Source organism: Corythoichthys intestinalis, chromosome 11 (assembly GCF_030265065.1).
Source record: "Corythoichthys intestinalis isolate RoL2023-P3 chromosome 11, ASM3026506v1, whole genome shotgun sequence".
In the NCBI taxonomy this organism is placed as follows: domain Eukaryota; kingdom Metazoa; phylum Chordata; class Actinopteri; order Syngnathiformes; family Syngnathidae; genus Corythoichthys; species Corythoichthys intestinalis.
Genome location: NC_080405.1, coordinates 5,110,001 through 5,125,000, shown reverse-complemented (window position 1 = coordinate 5,125,000; position 15,000 = coordinate 5,110,001). Strand labels below are relative to the sequence as shown.

Below are 15,000 nucleotides of genomic sequence, written 5' to 3'. Positions count from 1 at the left end.
AACCAGTTCAGTTCAGTTCAGTCAGGTTCCCTGGGGGAAGTTAGGTTTCAAGTGATCTGGTAATCTCGTGCTGTCAATGGCAGCTAACGAGGTAATCACCATTTAAAACGCACAGAGTTGGGTGAAAACGAGAGCTGCAAACTCAACCCAATGTGAGCTCCAACCACAAAACTAACAAGACAGTACATTGACCAGGGTTGATACCAACAAGATCTGTCTGTTCTTTCTTTGTCATGAAATAAACCAAAAAGCTTACAGCACCTGGTATTCCCAGGCGGTCTCCAATCCAAGTACTAACCAGGCCCGACCCTGCTTAGCTTCTGAGATCAGACGAGATCGGGCGTTCTCAGGGTAGTATGGCCGTAAGCTGGCAAAGGTTGTGAAATATAGCTATACAAAAGGCGTAGGAGATCTGTTCTGGTACAAAAGATGAACCAGTTCAGTAAGGTTCCCTGAGTGAAATTAGGTTTCAAGTGGTCTGGTCATCTCGTGCTGTCAATGGCAGCTAACGAGGTAATCACCATTTAAAACGCACAGAGTTGGGTGAAAACGAGAGCTGCAAACTCAACCCGATGTGAGCTCCAACCACAAAACTAACAAGACAATACATTGACCTCAGTTGATACCAACAAGATCTGTCTGTTCTTTCTTTGTCATGAAATAAACCAAAAAGCTTACAGCACCTGGTATTCCCAGGCGGTCTCCAATCCAAGTACTAAGCAGGCCCGACCCTGCTTAGCTTCCGAGATCAGACGAGATCGGGCGTTCTCAGGGTAGTATGGCCGTAAGCTGGCAAAGGTTGTGAAATATAGCTATACAAAAGGCGAAGGAGATCTGTTCTGGTACAAAAGATGAACCAGTTCAGTAAGGTTCCCTGAGTGAAATTAGGTTTCAAGTGGTCTGGTCATCTCGTGCTGTCAATGGCAGCTAACGAGGTAATCACCATTTAAAACGCACAGAGTTGGGTGAAAACGAGAGCTGCAAACTCAACCCGATGTGAGCTCCAACCACAAAACTAACAAGACAGTACATCGACCTCAGTTGATACCAACAAGATCTGTCTGTTCTTTCTTTTTAATGAAATAAACCAAAAAGCTTACAGCACCTGGTATTCCCAGGCGGTCTCCCATCTAAGTACTAACCAGGCCCGACCATGCTTAGCTTCCGAGATCAGACGAGATCGGGCGTTCTCAGGGTAGTATGGCCGTAAGCTGGCAAAATTTGTGAAATATAGCTATACAAAAGGCGAAGGAGATCTGTTCTGGTACAAAAGACGAACCAGTTCAGTTCAGTTCAGTCAGGTTCCCTGAGGGAAGTTAGGTTTCAAGTGATCTGGTCATCTCGTGCTGTCAATGGCAGCTAACGAGGTAATCACCATTTAAAACGCACAGAGTTGGGTGAAAACGAGAGCTGCAAACTCAACCCAATGTGAGCTCCAACCACAAAACTAACAAGACAGTACATTGACCAGGGTTGATACCAACAATATCTGTCTGTTCTTTCTTTGTCATGAAATAAACCAAAAAGCTTACAGCACCTGGTATTCCCAGGCGGTCTCCAATCCAAGTACTAACCAGGCCCGACCCTGCTTAGCTTCCGAGATCAGACGAGATCGGGCGTTCTCAGGGTAGTATGGCCGTAAGCTGGATAAGGTTGTGAAATATAGCTATACAAAAGGCGAAGGAGATCTGTTCTGGTACAAAAGATGAACCAGTTCAGTAAGGTTCCCTGAGTGAAATTAGGTTTCAAGTGGTCTGGTCATCTCGTGCTGTCAATGGCAGCTAACGAGGTAATCACCATTTAAAACGCACAGAGTTGGGTGAAAACGAGAGCTGCAAACTCAACCCGATGTGAGCTCCAACCACAAAACTAACAAGACAGTACATCGACCTCAGTTGATACCAACAAGATCTGTCTGTTCTTTCTTTTTAATGAAATAAACCAAAAAGCTTACAGCACCTGGTATTCCCAGGCGGTCTCCCATCCAAGTACTAACCAGGCCCGACCATGCTTAGCTTCCGAGATCAGACGAGATCAGGCGTTCTCAGGGTAGTATGGTCGTAAGCTGGCAAAATTTGTGAAATATAGCTATACAAAAGGCGAAGGAGATCTGTTCTGGTACAAAAGACGAACCAGTTCAGTTCAGTTCAGTCAGGTTCCCTGAGGGAAGTTAGGTTTCAAGTGATCTGGTAATCTCGTGCTGTCAATGGCAGCTAACGAGGTAATCACCATTTAAAACGCACAGAGTTGGGTGAAAACGAGAGCTGCAAACTCAACCCAATGTGAGCTCCAACCACAAAACTAACAAGACAGTACATTGACCAGGGTTGATACCAACAAGATCTGTCTGTTCTTTCTTTGTCATGAAATAAACCAAAAAGCTTACAGCACCTGGTATTCCCAGGCGGTCTCCAATCCAAGTACTAACCAGGCCCGACCCTGCTTAGCTTCTGAGATCAGACGAGATCGGGCGTTCTCAGGGTAGTATGGCCGTAAGCTGGCAAAGGTTGTGAAATATAGCTATACAAAAGGCGAAGGAGATCTGTTCTGGTACAAAAGATGAACCAGTTCAGTAAGGTTCCCTGAGTGAAATTAGGTTTCAAGTGGTCTGGTCATCTCGTGCTGTCAATGGCAGCTAACGAGGTAATCACCATTTAAAACGCACAGAGTTGGGTGAAAACGAGAGCTGCAAACTCAACCCGATGTGAGCTCCAACCACAAAACTAACAAGACAATACATTGACCTCAGTTGATACCAACAAGATCTGTCTGTTCTTTCTTTGTCATGAAATAAACCAAAAAGCTTACAGCACCTGGTATTCCCAGGCGGTCTCCAATCCAAGTACTAAGCAGGCCCGACCCTGCTTAGCTTCCGAGATCAGACGAGATCGGGCGTTCTCAGGGTAGTATGGCCGTAAGCTGGCAAAGGTTGTGAAATATAGCTATACAAAAGGCGAAGGAGATCTGTTCTGGTACAAAAGATGAACCAGTTCAGTAAGGTTCCCTGAGTGAAATTAGGTTTCAAGTGGTCTGGTCATCTCGTGCTGTCAATGGCAGCTAACGAGGTAATCACCATTTAAAACGCACAGAGTTGGGTGAAAACGAGAGCTGCAAACTCAACCCGATGTGAGCTCCAACCACAAAACTAACAAGACAGTACATCGACCTCAGTTGATACCAACAAGATCTGTCTGTTCTTTCTTTTTAATGAAATAAACCAAAAAGCTTACAGCACCTGGTATTCCCAGGCGGTCTCCCATCCAAGTACTAACCAGGCCCGACCATGCTTAGCTTCCGAGATCAGACGAGATCGGGCGTTCTCAGGGTAGCATGGCCGTAAGCTGGCAAAATTTGTGAAATATAGCTATACAAAAGGCGAAGGAGATCTGTTCTGGTACAAAAGACGAACCAGTTCAGTTCAGTTCAGTCAGGTTCCCTGAGGGAAGTTAGGTTTCAAGTGATCTGGTCATCTCGTGCTGTCAATGGCAGCTAACGAGGTAATCACCATTTAAAACGCACAGAGTTGGGTGAAAACGAGAGCTGCAAACTCAACCCAATGTGAGCTCCAACCACAAAACTAACAAGACAGTACATTGACCAGGGTTGATACCAACAATATCTGTCTGTTCTTTCTTTGTCATGAAATAAACCAAAAAGCTTACAGCACCTGGTATTCCCAGGCGGTCTCCAATCCAAGTACTAACCAGGCCCGACCCTGCTTAGCTTCCGAGATCAGACGAGATCGGGCGTTCTCAGGGTAGTATGGCCGTAAGCTGGATAAGGTTGTGAAATATAGCTATACAAAAGGCGAAGGAGATCTGTTCTGGTACAAAAGATGAACCAGTTCAGTAAGGTTCCCTGAGTGAAATTAGGTTTCAAGTGGTCTGGTCATCTCGTGCTGTCAATGGCAGCTAACGAGGTAATCACCATTTAAAACGCACAGAGTTGGGTGAAAACGAGAGCTGCAAACTCAACCCGATGTGAGCTCCAACCACAAAACTAACAAGACAGTACATCGACCTCAGTTGATACCAACAAGATCTGTCTGTTCTTTCTTTTTAATGAAATAAACCAAAAAGCTTACAGCACCTGGTATTCCCAGGCGGTCTCCCATCCAAGTACTAACCAGGCCCGACCATGCTTAGCTTCCGAGATCAGACGAGATCAGGCGTTCTCAGGGTAGTATGGTCGTAAGCTGGCAAAATTTGTGAAATATAGCTATACAAAAGGCGAAGGAGATCTGTTCTGGTACAAAAGACGAACCAGTTCAGTTCAGTTCAGTCAGGTTCCCTGAGGGAAGTTAGGTTTCAAGTGGTCTGGTCATCTCGTGCTGTCAATGGCAGCTAACGAGGTAATCACCATCTAAAACGCACAGAGTTGGGTGAAAACGAGAGCTGCAAACTCAACCAAATGTGAGCTCCAACCACAAAACTAACAAGACAGTACATTGACCTCAGTTGATACCAACAAGATCTGTCTGTTCTTTCTTTGTCATGAAATAAACCAAAAAGCTTACAGCACCTGGTATTCCCAGGCGGTCTCCCATCCAAGTACTAACCAGGCCCGACCCTGCTTAGCTTCCGAGATCAGACGAGATCGGGCGTTCTCAGGGTAGTATGGCCGTAAGCTGGCAAAGGTTGTGAAATATAGCTATACAAAAGGCGAAGGAGATGTGTACAAAAGACGAACCAGTTCAGTTCAGTTCAGTCAGGTTCCCTGAGGGAAGTTAGGTTTCAAGTGATCTGGTCATCTCGTGCTGTCAATGGCAGCTAACGAGGTAATCACCATTTAAAACGCACAGAGTTGGGTGAAAACGAGAGCTGCAAACTCAACCCAATGTGAGCTCCAACCACAAAACTAACAAGACAGTACATTGACCAGGGTTGATACCAACAAGATCTGTCTGTTCTTTCTTTGTCATGAAATAAACCAAAAAGCTTACAGCACCTGGTATTCCCAGGCGGTCTCCAATCCAAGTACTAACCAGGCCCGACCCTGCTTAGCTTCCGAGATCAGACGAGATCGGGCGTTCTCAGGGTAGTATGGCCGTAAGCTGGCAAAGGTTGTGAAATATAGCTATACAAAAGGCGAAGGAGATCTGTTCTGGTACAAAAGATGAACCAGTTCAGTAAGGTTCCCTGAGTGAAATTAGGTTTCAAGTGGTCTGGTCATCTCGTGCTGTCAATGGCAGCTAACGAGGTAATCACCATTTAAAACGCACAGAGTTGGGTGAAAACGAGAGCTGCAAACTCAACCCGATGTGAGCTCCAACCACAAAACTAACAAGACAGTACATCGACCTCAGTTGATACCAACAAGATCTGTCTGTTCTTTCTTTTTAATGAAATAAACCAAAAAGCTTACAGCACCTGGTATTCCCAGGCGGTCTCCCATCCAAGTACTAACCAGGCCCGACCCTGCTTAGCTTCCGAGATCAGACGAGATCGGGCGTTCTCAGGGTAGTATGTCCGTAAGCTGGCAAAATTTGTGAAATATAGCTATACAAAAGGCGAAGGAGATCTGTTCTGGTACAAAAGACGAACCAGTTCAGTTCAGTTCAGTCAGGTTCCCTGAGGGAAGTTAGGTTTCAAGTGGTCTGGTCATCTCGTGCTGTCAATGGCAGCTAACGAGGTAATCACCATCTAAAACGCACAGAGTTGGGTGAAAACGAGAGCTGCAAACTCAACCAAATGTGAGCTCCAACCACAAAACTAACAAGACAGTACATTGACCTCAGTTGATACCAACAAGATCTGTCTGTTCTTTCTTTGTCATGAAATAAACCAAAAAGCTTACAGCACCTGGTATTCCCAGGCGGTCTCCCATCCAAGTACTAACCAGGCCCGACCCTGCTTAGCTTCCGAGATCAGACGAGATCGGGCGTTCTCAGGGTAGTATGGCCGTAAGCTGGCAAAGGTTGTGAAATATAGCTATACAAAAGGCGAAGGAGATGTGTACAAAAGACGAACCAGTTCAGTTCAGTTCAGTCAGGTTCCCTGAGGTAAGTTAGGTTTCAAGTGGTCTGGTCATCTCGTGCTGTCAATGGCAGCTAACGAGGTAATCACCATTTAAAACGCACAGAGTTGGGTGAAAACGAGAGCTGCAAACTCAACCCGATGTGAGCTCCAACCACAAAACTAACAAGACAGTACATCGACCTCAGTTGATACCAACAAGATCTGTCTGTTCTTTCTTTTTAATGAAATAAACCAAAAAGCTTACAGCACCTGGTATTCCCAGGCGGTCTCCCATCCAAGTACTAACCAGGCCCGACCATGCTTAGCTTCCGAGATCAGACGAGATCGGGCGTTCTCAGGGTAGTATGGCCGTAAGCTGGCAAAATTTGTGAAATATAGCTATACAAAAGGCGAAGGAGATCTGTTCTGGTACAAAAGACGAACCAGTTCAGTTCAGTTCAGTCAGGTTCCCTGAGGGAAGTTAGGTTTCAAGTGATCTGGTTATCTCGTGCTGTCAATGGCAGCTAACGAGGTAATCACCATTTAAAACGCACAGAGTTGGGTGAAAACGAGAGCTGCAAACTCAACCCAATGTGAGCTCCAACCACAAAACTAACAAGACAGTACATTGACCAGGGTTGATACCAACAAGATCTGTCTGTTCTTTCTTTGTCATGAAATAAACCAAAAAGCTTACAGCACCTGGTATTCCCAGGCGGTCTCCAATCCAAGTACTAACCAGGCCCGACCCTGCTTAGCTTCCGAGATCAGACGAGATCGGGCGTTCTCAGGGTAGTATGGCCGTAAGCTGGCAAAGGTTGTGAAATATAGCTATACAAAAGGCGAAGGAGATCTGTTCTGGTACAAAAGATGAACCAGTTCAGTAAGGTTCCCTGAGTGAAATTAGGTTTCAAGTGGTCTGGTCATCTCGTGCTGTCAATGGCAGCTAACGAGGTAATCACCATTTAAAACGCACAGAGTTGGGTGAAAACGAGAGCTGCAAACTCAACCCGATGTGAGCTCCAACCACAAAACTAACAAGACAGTACATTGACCTCAGTTGATACCAACAAGATCTGTCTGTTCTTTCTTTTTAATGAAATAAACCAAAAAGCTTACAGCACCTAGTATTCCCAGGCGGTCTCCCATCCAAGTACTAACCAGGCCCGACCCTGCTTAGCTTCCGAGATCAGACGAGATCGGGCGTTCTCAGGGTAGTATGGCCGTAAGCTGGCAAAATTTGTGAAATATAGCTATACAAAAGGCGAAGGAGATCTGTTCTGGTACAAAAGACGAACCAGTTCAGTTCAGTTCAGTCAGGTTCCCTGAGGGAAGTTAGGTTTCAAGTGGTCTGGTCATCTCGTGCTGTCAATGGCAGCTAACGAGGTAATCACCATCTAAAACGCACAGAGTTGGGTGAAAACGAGAGCTGCAAACTCAACCAAATGTGAGCTCCAACCACTAAACTAACAAGACAGTACATTGACCTCAGTTGATACCAACAAGATCTGTCTGTTCTTTCTTTGTCATGAAATAAACCAAAAAGCTTACAGCACCTGGTATTCCCAGGCGGTCTCCCATCCAAGTACTAACCAGGCCCGACCCTGCTTAGCTTCCGAGATCAGACGAGATCGGGCGTTCTCAGGGTAGTATGGCCGTAAGCTGGCAAAGCTTGTGAAATATCGCTATACAAAAGGCGAAGGAGATCTGATCGGGCGTTCTCAGGGTAGTATGGCCGTAAGCTGGCAAAGGTTGTGAAATATAGCTATACAAAAGGCGAAGGAGATCTGTTCTGGTACAAAAGATGAACCAGTTCAGTAAGGTTCCCTGAGTGAAATTAGGTTTCAAGTGGTCTGGTCATCTCGTGCTGTCAATGGCAGCTAACGAGGTAATCACCATTTAAAACGCACAGAGTTGGGTGAAAACGAGAGCTGCAAACTCAACCCGATGTGAGCTCCAACCACAAAACTAACAAGACAGTACATCGACCTCAGTTGATACCAACAAGATCTGTCTGTTCTTTCTTTTTAATGAAATAAACCAAAAAGCTTACAGCACCTGGTATTCCCAGGCGGTCTCCCATCCAAGTACTAACCAGGCCCGACCATGCTTAGCTTCCGAGATCAGACGAGATCGGGCGTTCTCAGGGTAGTATGGCCGTAAGCTGGCAAAATTTGTGAAATATAGCTATACAAAAGGCGAAGGAGATCTGTTGTGGTACAAAAGACGAACCAGTTCAGTTCAATTCAGTCAGGTTCCCTGAGGGAAGTTAGGTTTCAAGTGATCTGGTCATCTCGTGCTGTCAATGGCAGCTAACGAGGTAATCACCATTTAAAACGCACAGAGTTGGGTGAAAACGAGAGCTGCAAACTCAACCCAATGTGAGCTCCAACCACAAAACTAACAAGACAGTACATTGACCAGGGTTGATACCAACAAGATCTGTCTGTTCTTTCTTTGTCATGAAATAAACCAAAAAGCTTACAGCACCTGGTATTCCCAGGCGGTCTCCAATCCAAGTACTAACCAGGCCCGACCCTGCTTAGCTTCCGAGATCAGACGAGATCGGGCGTTCTCAGGGTAGTATGGCCGTAAGCTGGCAAAGGTTGTGAAATATAGCTATACAAAAGGCGAAGGAGATCTGTTCTGGTACAAAAGATGAACCAGTTCAGTAAGGTTCCCTGAGTGAAATTAGGTTTCAAGTGGTCTGGTCATCTCGTGCTGTCAATGGCAGCTAACGAGGTAATCACCATTTAAAATGCACAGAGTTGGGTGAAAACGAGAGCTGCAAACTCAACCCGATGTGAGCTCCAACCACAAAACTAACAAGACAGTACATCGACCTCAGTTGATACCAACAAGATCTGTCTGTTCTTTCTTTTTAATGAAATAAACCAAAAAGCTTACAGCACCTGGTATTCCCAGGCGGTCTCCCATCCAAGTACTAACCAGGCCCGACCCTGCTTAGCTTCCGAGATCAGACGAGATCGGGCGTTCTCAGGGTAGTATGGCCGTAAGCTGGCAAAATTTGTGAAATATAGCTATACAAAAGGCGAAGGAGATCTGTTCTGGTACAAAAGACGAACCAGTTCAGTTCAGTTCAGTCAGGTTCCCTGAGGGAAGTTAGGTTTCAAGTGGTCTGGTCATCTCGTGCTGTCAATGGCAGCTAACGAGGTAATCACCATCTAAAACGCACAGAGTTGGGTGAAAACGAGAGCTGCAAACTCAACCTAATGTGAGCTCCAACCACAAAACTAACAAGACAGTACATTGACCTCAGTTGATACCAACAAGATCTGTCTGTTCTTTCTTTGTCATGAAATAAACCAAAAAGCTTACAGCACCTGGTATTCCCAGGCGGTCTCCCATCCAAGTACTAACCAGGCCCGACCCTGCTTAGCTTCCGAGATCAGACGAGATCGGGCGTTCTCAGGGTAGTATGGCCGTAAGCTGGCAAAGGTTGTGAAATATAGCTATACAAAAGGCGAAGGAGATGTGTACAAAAGACGAACCAGTTCAGTTCAGTTCAGTCAGGTTCCCTGAGGGAAGTTAGGTTTCAAGTGATCTGGTCATCTCGTGCTGTCAATGGCAGCTAACGAGGTAATCACCATTTAAAACGCACAGAGTTGGGTGAAAACGAGAGCTGCAAACTCAACCCAATGTGAGCTCCAACCACAAAACTAACAAGACAGTACATTGACCAGGGTTGATACCAACAATATCTGTCTGTTCTTTCTTTGTCATGAAATAAACCAAAAAGCTTACAGCACCTGGTATTCCCAGGCGGTCTCCCATCCAAGTACTAACCAGGCCCGACCATGCTTAGCTTCCGAGATCAGACGAGATCAGGCGTTCTCAGGGTAGTATGGTCGTAAGCTGGCAAAATTTGTGAAATATAGCTATACAAAAGGCGAAGGAGATCTGTTCTGGTACAAAAGACGAACCAGTTCAGTTCAGTTCAGTCAGGTTCCCTGGGGGAAGTTAGGTTTCAAGTGATCTGGTAATCTCGTGCTGTCAATGGCAGCTAACGAGGTAATCACATTTTAAAACGCACAGAGTTGGGTGAAAACGAGAGCTGCAAACTCAACCCAATGTGAGCTCCAACCACAAAACTAACAAGACAGTACATTGACCAGGGTTGATACCAACAAGATCTGTCTGTTCTTTCTTTGTCATGAAATAAACCAAAAAGCTTACAGCACCTGGTATTCCCAGGCGGTCTCCAATCCAAGTACTAACCAGGCCCGACCCTGCTTAGCTTCTGAGATCAGACGAGATCGGGCGTTCTCAGGGTAGTATGGCCGTAAGCTGGCAAAGGTTGTGAAATATAGCTATACAAAAGGCGTAGGAGATCTGTTCTGGTACAAAAGATGAACCAGTTCAGTAAGGTTCCCTGAGTGAAATTAGGTTTCAAGTGGTCTGGTCATCTCGTGCTGTCAATGGCAGCTAACGAGGTAATCACCATTTAAAACGCACAGAGTTGGGTGAAAACGAGAGCTGCAAACTCAACCCGATGTGAGCTCCAACCACAAAACTAACAAGACAATACATTGACCTCAGTTGATACCAACAAGATCTGTCTGTTCTTTCTTTGTCATGAAATAAACCAAAAAGCTTACAGCACCTGGTATTCCCAGGCGGTCTCCAATCCAAGTACTAAGCAGGCCCGACCCTGCTTAGCTTCCGAGATCAGACGAGATCGGGCGTTCTCAGGGTAGTATGGCCGTAAGCTGGCAAAGGTTGTGAAATATAGCTATACAAAAGGCGAAGGAGATCTGTTCTGGTACAAAAGATGAACCAGTTCAGTAAGGTTCCCTGAGTGAAATTAGGTTTCAAGTGGTCTGGTCATCTCGTGCTGTCAATGGCAGCTAACGAGGTAATCACCATTTAAAACGCACAGAGTTGGGTGAAAACGAGAGCTGCAAACTCAACCCGATGTGAGCTCCAACCACAAAACTAACAAGACAGTACATCGACCTCAGTTGATACCAACAAGATCTGTCTGTTCTTTCTTTTTAATGAAATAAACCAAAAAGCTTACAGCACCTGGTATTCCCAGGCGGTCTCCCATCTAAGTACTAACCAGGCCCGACCATGCTTAGCTTCCGAGATCAGACGAGATCGGGCGTTCTCAGGGTAGTATGGCCGTAAGCTGGCAAAATTTGTGAAATATAGCTATACAAAAGGCGAAGGAGATCTGTTCTGGTACAAAAGACGAACCAGTTCAGTTCAGTTCAGTCAGGTTCCCTGAGGGAAGTTAGGTTTCAAGTGATCTGGTCATCTCGTGCTGTCAATGGCAGCTAACGAGGTAATCACCATTTAAAACGCACAGAGTTGGGTGAAAACGAGAGCTGCAAACTCAACCCAATGTGAGCTCCAACCACAAAACTAACAAGACAGTACATTGACCAGGGTTGATACCAACAATATCTGTCTGTTCTTTCTTTGTCATGAAATAAACCAAAAAGCTTACAGCACCTGGTATTCCCAGGCGGTCTCCAATCCAAGTACTAACCAGGCCCGACCCTGCTTAGCTTCCGAGATCAGACGAGATCGGGCGTTCTCAGGGTAGTATGGCCGTAAGCTGGATAAGGTTGTGAAATATAGCTATACAAAAGGCGAAGGAGATCTGTTCTGGTACAAAAGATGAACCAGTTCAGTAAGGTTCCCTGAGTGAAATTAGGTTTCAAGTGGTCTGGTCATCTCGTGCTGTCAATGGCAGCTAACGAGGTAATCACCATTTAAAACGCACAGAGTTGGGTGAAAACGAGAGCTGCAAACTCAACCCGATGTGAGCTCCAACCACAAAACTAACAAGACAGTACATCGACCTCAGTTGATACCAACAAGATCTGTCTGTTCTTTCTTTTTAATGAAATAAACCAAAAAGCTTACAGCACCTGGTATTCCCAGGCGGTCTCCCATCCAAGTACTAACCAGGCCCGACCATGCTTAGCTTCCGAGATCAGACGAGATCAGGCGTTCTCAGGGTAGTATGGTCGTAAGCTGGCAAAATTTGTGAAATATAGCTATACAAAAGGCGAAGGAGATCTGTTCTGGTACAAAAGACGAACCAGTTCAGTTCAGTTCAGTCAGGTTCCCTGAGGGAAGTTAGGTTTCAAGTGATCTGGTAATCTCGTGCTGTCAATGGCAGCTAACGAGGTAATCACCATTTAAAACGCACAGAGTTGGGTGAAAACGAGAGCTGCAAACTCAACCCAATGTGAGCTCCAACCACAAAACTAACAAGACAGTACATTGACCAGGGTTGATACCAACAAGATCTGTCTGTTCTTTCTTTGTCATGAAATAAACCAAAAAGCTTACAGCACCTGGTATTCCCAGGCGGTCTCCAATCCAAGTACTAACCAGGCCCGACCCTGCTTAGCTTCTGAGATCAGACGAGATCGGGCGTTCTCAGGGTAGTATGGCCGTAAGCTGGCAAAGGTTGTGAAATATAGCTATACAAAAGGCGAAGGAGATCTGTTCTGGTACAAAAGATGAACCAGTTCAGTAAGGTTCCCTGAGTGAAATTAGGTTTCAAGTGGTCTGGTCATCTCGTGCTGTCAATGGCAGCTAACGAGGTAATCACCATTTAAAACGCACAGAGTTGGGTGAAAACGAGAGCTGCAAACTCAACCCGATGTGAGCTCCAACCACAAAACTAACAAGACAATACATTGACCTCAGTTGATACCAACAAGATCTGTCTGTTCTTTCTTTGTCATGAAATAAACCAAAAAGCTTACAGCACCTGGTATTCCCAGGCGGTCTCCAATCCAAGTACTAAGCAGGCCCGACCCTGCTTAGCTTCCGAGATCAGACGAGATCGGGCGTTCTCAGGGTAGTATGGCCGTAAGCTGGCAAAGGTTGTGAAATATAGCTATACAAAAGGCGAAGGAGATCTGTTCTGGTACAAAAGATGAACCAGTTCAGTAAGGTTCCCTGAGTGAAATTAGGTTTCAAGTGGTCTGGTCATCTCGTGCTGTCAATGGCAGCTAACGAGGTAATCACCATTTAAAACGCACAGAGTTGGGTGAAAACGAGAGCTGCAAACTCAACCCGATGTGAGCTCCAACCACAAAACTAACAAGACAGTACATCGACCTCAGTTGATACCAACAAGATCTGTCTGTTCTTTCTTTTTAATGAAATAAACCAAAAAGCTTACAGCACCTGGTATTCCCAGGCGGTCTCCCATCCAAGTACTAACCAGGCCCGACCATGCTTAGCTTCCGAGATCAGACGAGATCGGGCGTTCTCAGGGTAGTATGGCCGTAAGCTGGCAAAATTTGTGAAATATAGCTATACAAAAGGCGAAGGAGATCTGTTCTGGTACAAAAGACGAACCAGTTCAGTTCAGTTCAGTCAGGTTCCCTGAGGGAAGTTAGGTTTCAAGTGATCTGGTCATCTCGTGCTGTCAATGGCAGCTAACGAGGTAATCACCATTTAAAACGCACAGAGTTGGGTGAAAACGAGAGCTGCAAACTCAACCCAATGTGAGCTCCAACCACAAAACTAACAAGACAGTACATTGACCAGGGTTGATACCAACAATATCTGTCTGTTCTTTCTTTGTCATGAAATAAACCAAAAAGCTTACAGCACCTGGTATTCCCAGGCGGTCTCCAATCCAAGTACTAACCAGGCCCGACCCTGCTTAGCTTCCGAGATCAGACGAGATCGGGCGTTCTCAGGGTAGTATGGCCGTAAGCTGGATAAGGTTGTGAAATATAGCTATACAAAAGGCGAAGGAGATCTGTTCTGGTACAAAAGATGAACCAGTTCAGTAAGGTTCCCTGAGTGAAATTAGGTTTCAAGTGGTCTGGTCATCTCGTGCTGTCAATGGCAGCTAACGAGGTAATCACCATTTAAAACGCACAGAGTTGGGTGAAAACGAGAGCTGCAAACTCAACCCGATGTGAGCTCCAACCACAAAACTAACAAGACAATACATTGACCTCAGTTGATACCAACAAGATCTGTCTGTTCTTTCTTTGTCATGAAATAAACCAAAAAGCTTACAGCACCTGGTATTCCCAGGCGGTCTCCAATCCAAGTACTAAGCAGGCCCGACCCTGCTTAGCTTCCGAGATCAGACGAGATCGGGCGTTCTCAGGGTAGTATGGCCGTAAGCTGGCAAAGGTTGTGAAATATAGCTATACAAAAGGCGAAGGAGATCTGTTCTGGTACAAAAGATGAACCAGTTCAGTAAGGTTCCCTGAGTGAAATTAGGTTTCAAGTGGTCTGGTCATCTCGTGCTGTCAATGGCAGCTAACGAGGTAATCACCATTTAAAACGCACAGAGTTGGGTGAAAACGAGAGCTGCAAACTCAACCCGATGTGAGCTCCAACCACAAAACTAACAAGACAGTACATCGACCTCAGTTGATACCAACAAGATCTGTCTGTTCTTTCTTTTTAATGAAATAAACCAAAAAGCTTACAGCACCTGGTATTCCCAGGCGGTCTCCCATCCAAGTACTAACCAGGCCCGACCATGCTTAGCTTCCGAGATCAGACGAGATCGGGCGTTCTCAGGGTAGTATGGCCGTAAGCTGGCAAAATTTGTGAAATATAGCTATACAAAAGGCGAAGGAGATCTGTTCTGGTACAAAAGACGAACCAGTTCAGTTCAGTTCAGTCAGGTTCCCTGAGGGAAGTTAGGTTTCAAGTGATCTGGTCATCTCGTGCTGTCAATGGCAGCTAACGAGGTAATCACCATTTAAAACGCACAGAGTTGGGTGAAAACGAGAGCTGCAAACTCAACCCAATGTGAGCTCCAACCACAAAACTAACAAGACAGTACATTGACCAGGGTTGATACCAACAATATCTGTCTGTTCTTTCTTTGTCATGAAATAAACCAAAAAGCTTACAGCACCTGGTATTCCCAGGCGGTCTCCAATCCAAGTACTAACCAGGCCCGACCCTGCTTAGCTTCCGAGATCAGACGAGATCGGGCGTTCTCAGGGTAGTATGGCCGTAAGCTGGATAAGGTTGTGAAATATAGCTATACAAAAGGCGAAGGAGATCTGTTCTG

At 45.6% G+C, this 15,000-nt stretch overlaps 35 non-coding genes across 35 annotated transcripts; all 35 read right to left on the bottom strand.

Annotated features, from left to right (window-relative positions):
- Nucleotides 1–249: 249 nt before the first annotated feature.
- Nucleotides 250–368, bottom strand: LOC130925504 (5S ribosomal RNA). The gene has a single exon (XR_009065779.1). It is a non-coding gene; the product is annotated as a 5S ribosomal RNA (ribosomal RNA).
- A 303-nt stretch (nucleotides 369–671) lies between these two features.
- Nucleotides 672–790, bottom strand: LOC130925458 (5S ribosomal RNA). Its single transcript, XR_009065736.1, has one exon. It is a non-coding gene; the product is annotated as a 5S ribosomal RNA (ribosomal RNA).
- A 303-nt stretch (nucleotides 791–1,093) lies between these two features.
- LOC130925043 (5S ribosomal RNA) lies at nucleotides 1,094–1,212 on the bottom strand. Its single transcript, XR_009065334.1, has one exon. It is a non-coding gene; the product is annotated as a 5S ribosomal RNA (ribosomal RNA).
- A 313-nt stretch (nucleotides 1,213–1,525) lies between these two features.
- Nucleotides 1,526–1,644, bottom strand: LOC130925226 (5S ribosomal RNA). Its single transcript, XR_009065513.1, has one exon. It is a non-coding gene; the product is annotated as a 5S ribosomal RNA (ribosomal RNA).
- Nucleotides 1,645–1,947: 303 nt separating this feature from the next.
- On the bottom strand, nucleotides 1,948–2,066 carry LOC130925448 (5S ribosomal RNA). The gene has a single exon (XR_009065727.1). It is a non-coding gene; the product is annotated as a 5S ribosomal RNA (ribosomal RNA).
- A 313-nt stretch (nucleotides 2,067–2,379) lies between these two features.
- LOC130925503 (5S ribosomal RNA) lies at nucleotides 2,380–2,498 on the bottom strand. Its single transcript, XR_009065778.1, has one exon. It is a non-coding gene; the product is annotated as a 5S ribosomal RNA (ribosomal RNA).
- Nucleotides 2,499–2,801: 303 nt separating this feature from the next.
- LOC130925457 (5S ribosomal RNA) lies at nucleotides 2,802–2,920 on the bottom strand. The gene has a single exon (XR_009065735.1). It is a non-coding gene; the product is annotated as a 5S ribosomal RNA (ribosomal RNA).
- Nucleotides 2,921–3,223: 303 nt separating this feature from the next.
- On the bottom strand, nucleotides 3,224–3,342 carry LOC130925247 (5S ribosomal RNA). Its single transcript, XR_009065533.1, has one exon. It is a non-coding gene; the product is annotated as a 5S ribosomal RNA (ribosomal RNA).
- A 313-nt stretch (nucleotides 3,343–3,655) lies between these two features.
- LOC130925225 (5S ribosomal RNA) lies at nucleotides 3,656–3,774 on the bottom strand. The gene has a single exon (XR_009065512.1). It is a non-coding gene; the product is annotated as a 5S ribosomal RNA (ribosomal RNA).
- A 303-nt stretch (nucleotides 3,775–4,077) lies between these two features.
- On the bottom strand, nucleotides 4,078–4,196 carry LOC130925447 (5S ribosomal RNA). The gene has a single exon (XR_009065726.1). It is a non-coding gene; the product is annotated as a 5S ribosomal RNA (ribosomal RNA).
- Nucleotides 4,197–4,509: 313 nt separating this feature from the next.
- LOC130925867 (5S ribosomal RNA) lies at nucleotides 4,510–4,628 on the bottom strand. The gene has a single exon (XR_009065898.1). It is a non-coding gene; the product is annotated as a 5S ribosomal RNA (ribosomal RNA).
- A 307-nt stretch (nucleotides 4,629–4,935) lies between these two features.
- On the bottom strand, nucleotides 4,936–5,054 carry LOC130925224 (5S ribosomal RNA). The gene has a single exon (XR_009065511.1). It is a non-coding gene; the product is annotated as a 5S ribosomal RNA (ribosomal RNA).
- A 303-nt stretch (nucleotides 5,055–5,357) lies between these two features.
- Nucleotides 5,358–5,476, bottom strand: LOC130925003 (5S ribosomal RNA). Its single transcript, XR_009065296.1, has one exon. It is a non-coding gene; the product is annotated as a 5S ribosomal RNA (ribosomal RNA).
- A 313-nt stretch (nucleotides 5,477–5,789) lies between these two features.
- On the bottom strand, nucleotides 5,790–5,908 carry LOC130925866 (5S ribosomal RNA). The gene has a single exon (XR_009065897.1). It is a non-coding gene; the product is annotated as a 5S ribosomal RNA (ribosomal RNA).
- Nucleotides 5,909–6,215: 307 nt separating this feature from the next.
- On the bottom strand, nucleotides 6,216–6,334 carry LOC130924900 (5S ribosomal RNA). The gene has a single exon (XR_009065197.1). It is a non-coding gene; the product is annotated as a 5S ribosomal RNA (ribosomal RNA).
- A 313-nt stretch (nucleotides 6,335–6,647) lies between these two features.
- On the bottom strand, nucleotides 6,648–6,766 carry LOC130925223 (5S ribosomal RNA). The gene has a single exon (XR_009065510.1). It is a non-coding gene; the product is annotated as a 5S ribosomal RNA (ribosomal RNA).
- A 303-nt stretch (nucleotides 6,767–7,069) lies between these two features.
- Nucleotides 7,070–7,188, bottom strand: LOC130924800 (5S ribosomal RNA). Its single transcript, XR_009065099.1, has one exon. It is a non-coding gene; the product is annotated as a 5S ribosomal RNA (ribosomal RNA).
- A 313-nt stretch (nucleotides 7,189–7,501) lies between these two features.
- LOC130925865 (5S ribosomal RNA) lies at nucleotides 7,502–7,620 on the bottom strand. The gene has a single exon (XR_009065896.1). It is a non-coding gene; the product is annotated as a 5S ribosomal RNA (ribosomal RNA).
- Nucleotides 7,621–8,003: 383 nt separating this feature from the next.
- Nucleotides 8,004–8,122, bottom strand: LOC130924899 (5S ribosomal RNA). Its single transcript, XR_009065196.1, has one exon. It is a non-coding gene; the product is annotated as a 5S ribosomal RNA (ribosomal RNA).
- A 313-nt stretch (nucleotides 8,123–8,435) lies between these two features.
- On the bottom strand, nucleotides 8,436–8,554 carry LOC130925222 (5S ribosomal RNA). Its single transcript, XR_009065509.1, has one exon. It is a non-coding gene; the product is annotated as a 5S ribosomal RNA (ribosomal RNA).
- A 303-nt stretch (nucleotides 8,555–8,857) lies between these two features.
- Nucleotides 8,858–8,976, bottom strand: LOC130925864 (5S ribosomal RNA). Its single transcript, XR_009065895.1, has one exon. It is a non-coding gene; the product is annotated as a 5S ribosomal RNA (ribosomal RNA).
- Nucleotides 8,977–9,289: 313 nt separating this feature from the next.
- Nucleotides 9,290–9,408, bottom strand: LOC130925863 (5S ribosomal RNA). The gene has a single exon (XR_009065894.1). It is a non-coding gene; the product is annotated as a 5S ribosomal RNA (ribosomal RNA).
- A 307-nt stretch (nucleotides 9,409–9,715) lies between these two features.
- LOC130925446 (5S ribosomal RNA) lies at nucleotides 9,716–9,834 on the bottom strand. The gene has a single exon (XR_009065725.1). It is a non-coding gene; the product is annotated as a 5S ribosomal RNA (ribosomal RNA).
- Nucleotides 9,835–10,147: 313 nt separating this feature from the next.
- Nucleotides 10,148–10,266, bottom strand: LOC130925501 (5S ribosomal RNA). Its single transcript, XR_009065776.1, has one exon. It is a non-coding gene; the product is annotated as a 5S ribosomal RNA (ribosomal RNA).
- Nucleotides 10,267–10,569: 303 nt separating this feature from the next.
- LOC130925456 (5S ribosomal RNA) lies at nucleotides 10,570–10,688 on the bottom strand. The gene has a single exon (XR_009065734.1). It is a non-coding gene; the product is annotated as a 5S ribosomal RNA (ribosomal RNA).
- Nucleotides 10,689–10,991: 303 nt separating this feature from the next.
- On the bottom strand, nucleotides 10,992–11,110 carry LOC130925042 (5S ribosomal RNA). The gene has a single exon (XR_009065333.1). It is a non-coding gene; the product is annotated as a 5S ribosomal RNA (ribosomal RNA).
- Nucleotides 11,111–11,423: 313 nt separating this feature from the next.
- LOC130925221 (5S ribosomal RNA) lies at nucleotides 11,424–11,542 on the bottom strand. Its single transcript, XR_009065508.1, has one exon. It is a non-coding gene; the product is annotated as a 5S ribosomal RNA (ribosomal RNA).
- A 303-nt stretch (nucleotides 11,543–11,845) lies between these two features.
- Nucleotides 11,846–11,964, bottom strand: LOC130925445 (5S ribosomal RNA). The gene has a single exon (XR_009065724.1). It is a non-coding gene; the product is annotated as a 5S ribosomal RNA (ribosomal RNA).
- A 313-nt stretch (nucleotides 11,965–12,277) lies between these two features.
- On the bottom strand, nucleotides 12,278–12,396 carry LOC130925500 (5S ribosomal RNA). The gene has a single exon (XR_009065775.1). It is a non-coding gene; the product is annotated as a 5S ribosomal RNA (ribosomal RNA).
- Nucleotides 12,397–12,699: 303 nt separating this feature from the next.
- On the bottom strand, nucleotides 12,700–12,818 carry LOC130925455 (5S ribosomal RNA). Its single transcript, XR_009065733.1, has one exon. It is a non-coding gene; the product is annotated as a 5S ribosomal RNA (ribosomal RNA).
- Nucleotides 12,819–13,121: 303 nt separating this feature from the next.
- LOC130924897 (5S ribosomal RNA) lies at nucleotides 13,122–13,240 on the bottom strand. Its single transcript, XR_009065194.1, has one exon. It is a non-coding gene; the product is annotated as a 5S ribosomal RNA (ribosomal RNA).
- A 313-nt stretch (nucleotides 13,241–13,553) lies between these two features.
- LOC130925219 (5S ribosomal RNA) lies at nucleotides 13,554–13,672 on the bottom strand. The gene has a single exon (XR_009065506.1). It is a non-coding gene; the product is annotated as a 5S ribosomal RNA (ribosomal RNA).
- Nucleotides 13,673–13,975: 303 nt separating this feature from the next.
- Nucleotides 13,976–14,094, bottom strand: LOC130925453 (5S ribosomal RNA). Its single transcript, XR_009065731.1, has one exon. It is a non-coding gene; the product is annotated as a 5S ribosomal RNA (ribosomal RNA).
- Nucleotides 14,095–14,397: 303 nt separating this feature from the next.
- Nucleotides 14,398–14,516, bottom strand: LOC130924896 (5S ribosomal RNA). The gene has a single exon (XR_009065193.1). It is a non-coding gene; the product is annotated as a 5S ribosomal RNA (ribosomal RNA).
- Nucleotides 14,517–14,829: 313 nt separating this feature from the next.
- On the bottom strand, nucleotides 14,830–14,948 carry LOC130925218 (5S ribosomal RNA). Its single transcript, XR_009065505.1, has one exon. It is a non-coding gene; the product is annotated as a 5S ribosomal RNA (ribosomal RNA).
- Nucleotides 14,949–15,000: the final 52 nt, after the last annotated feature.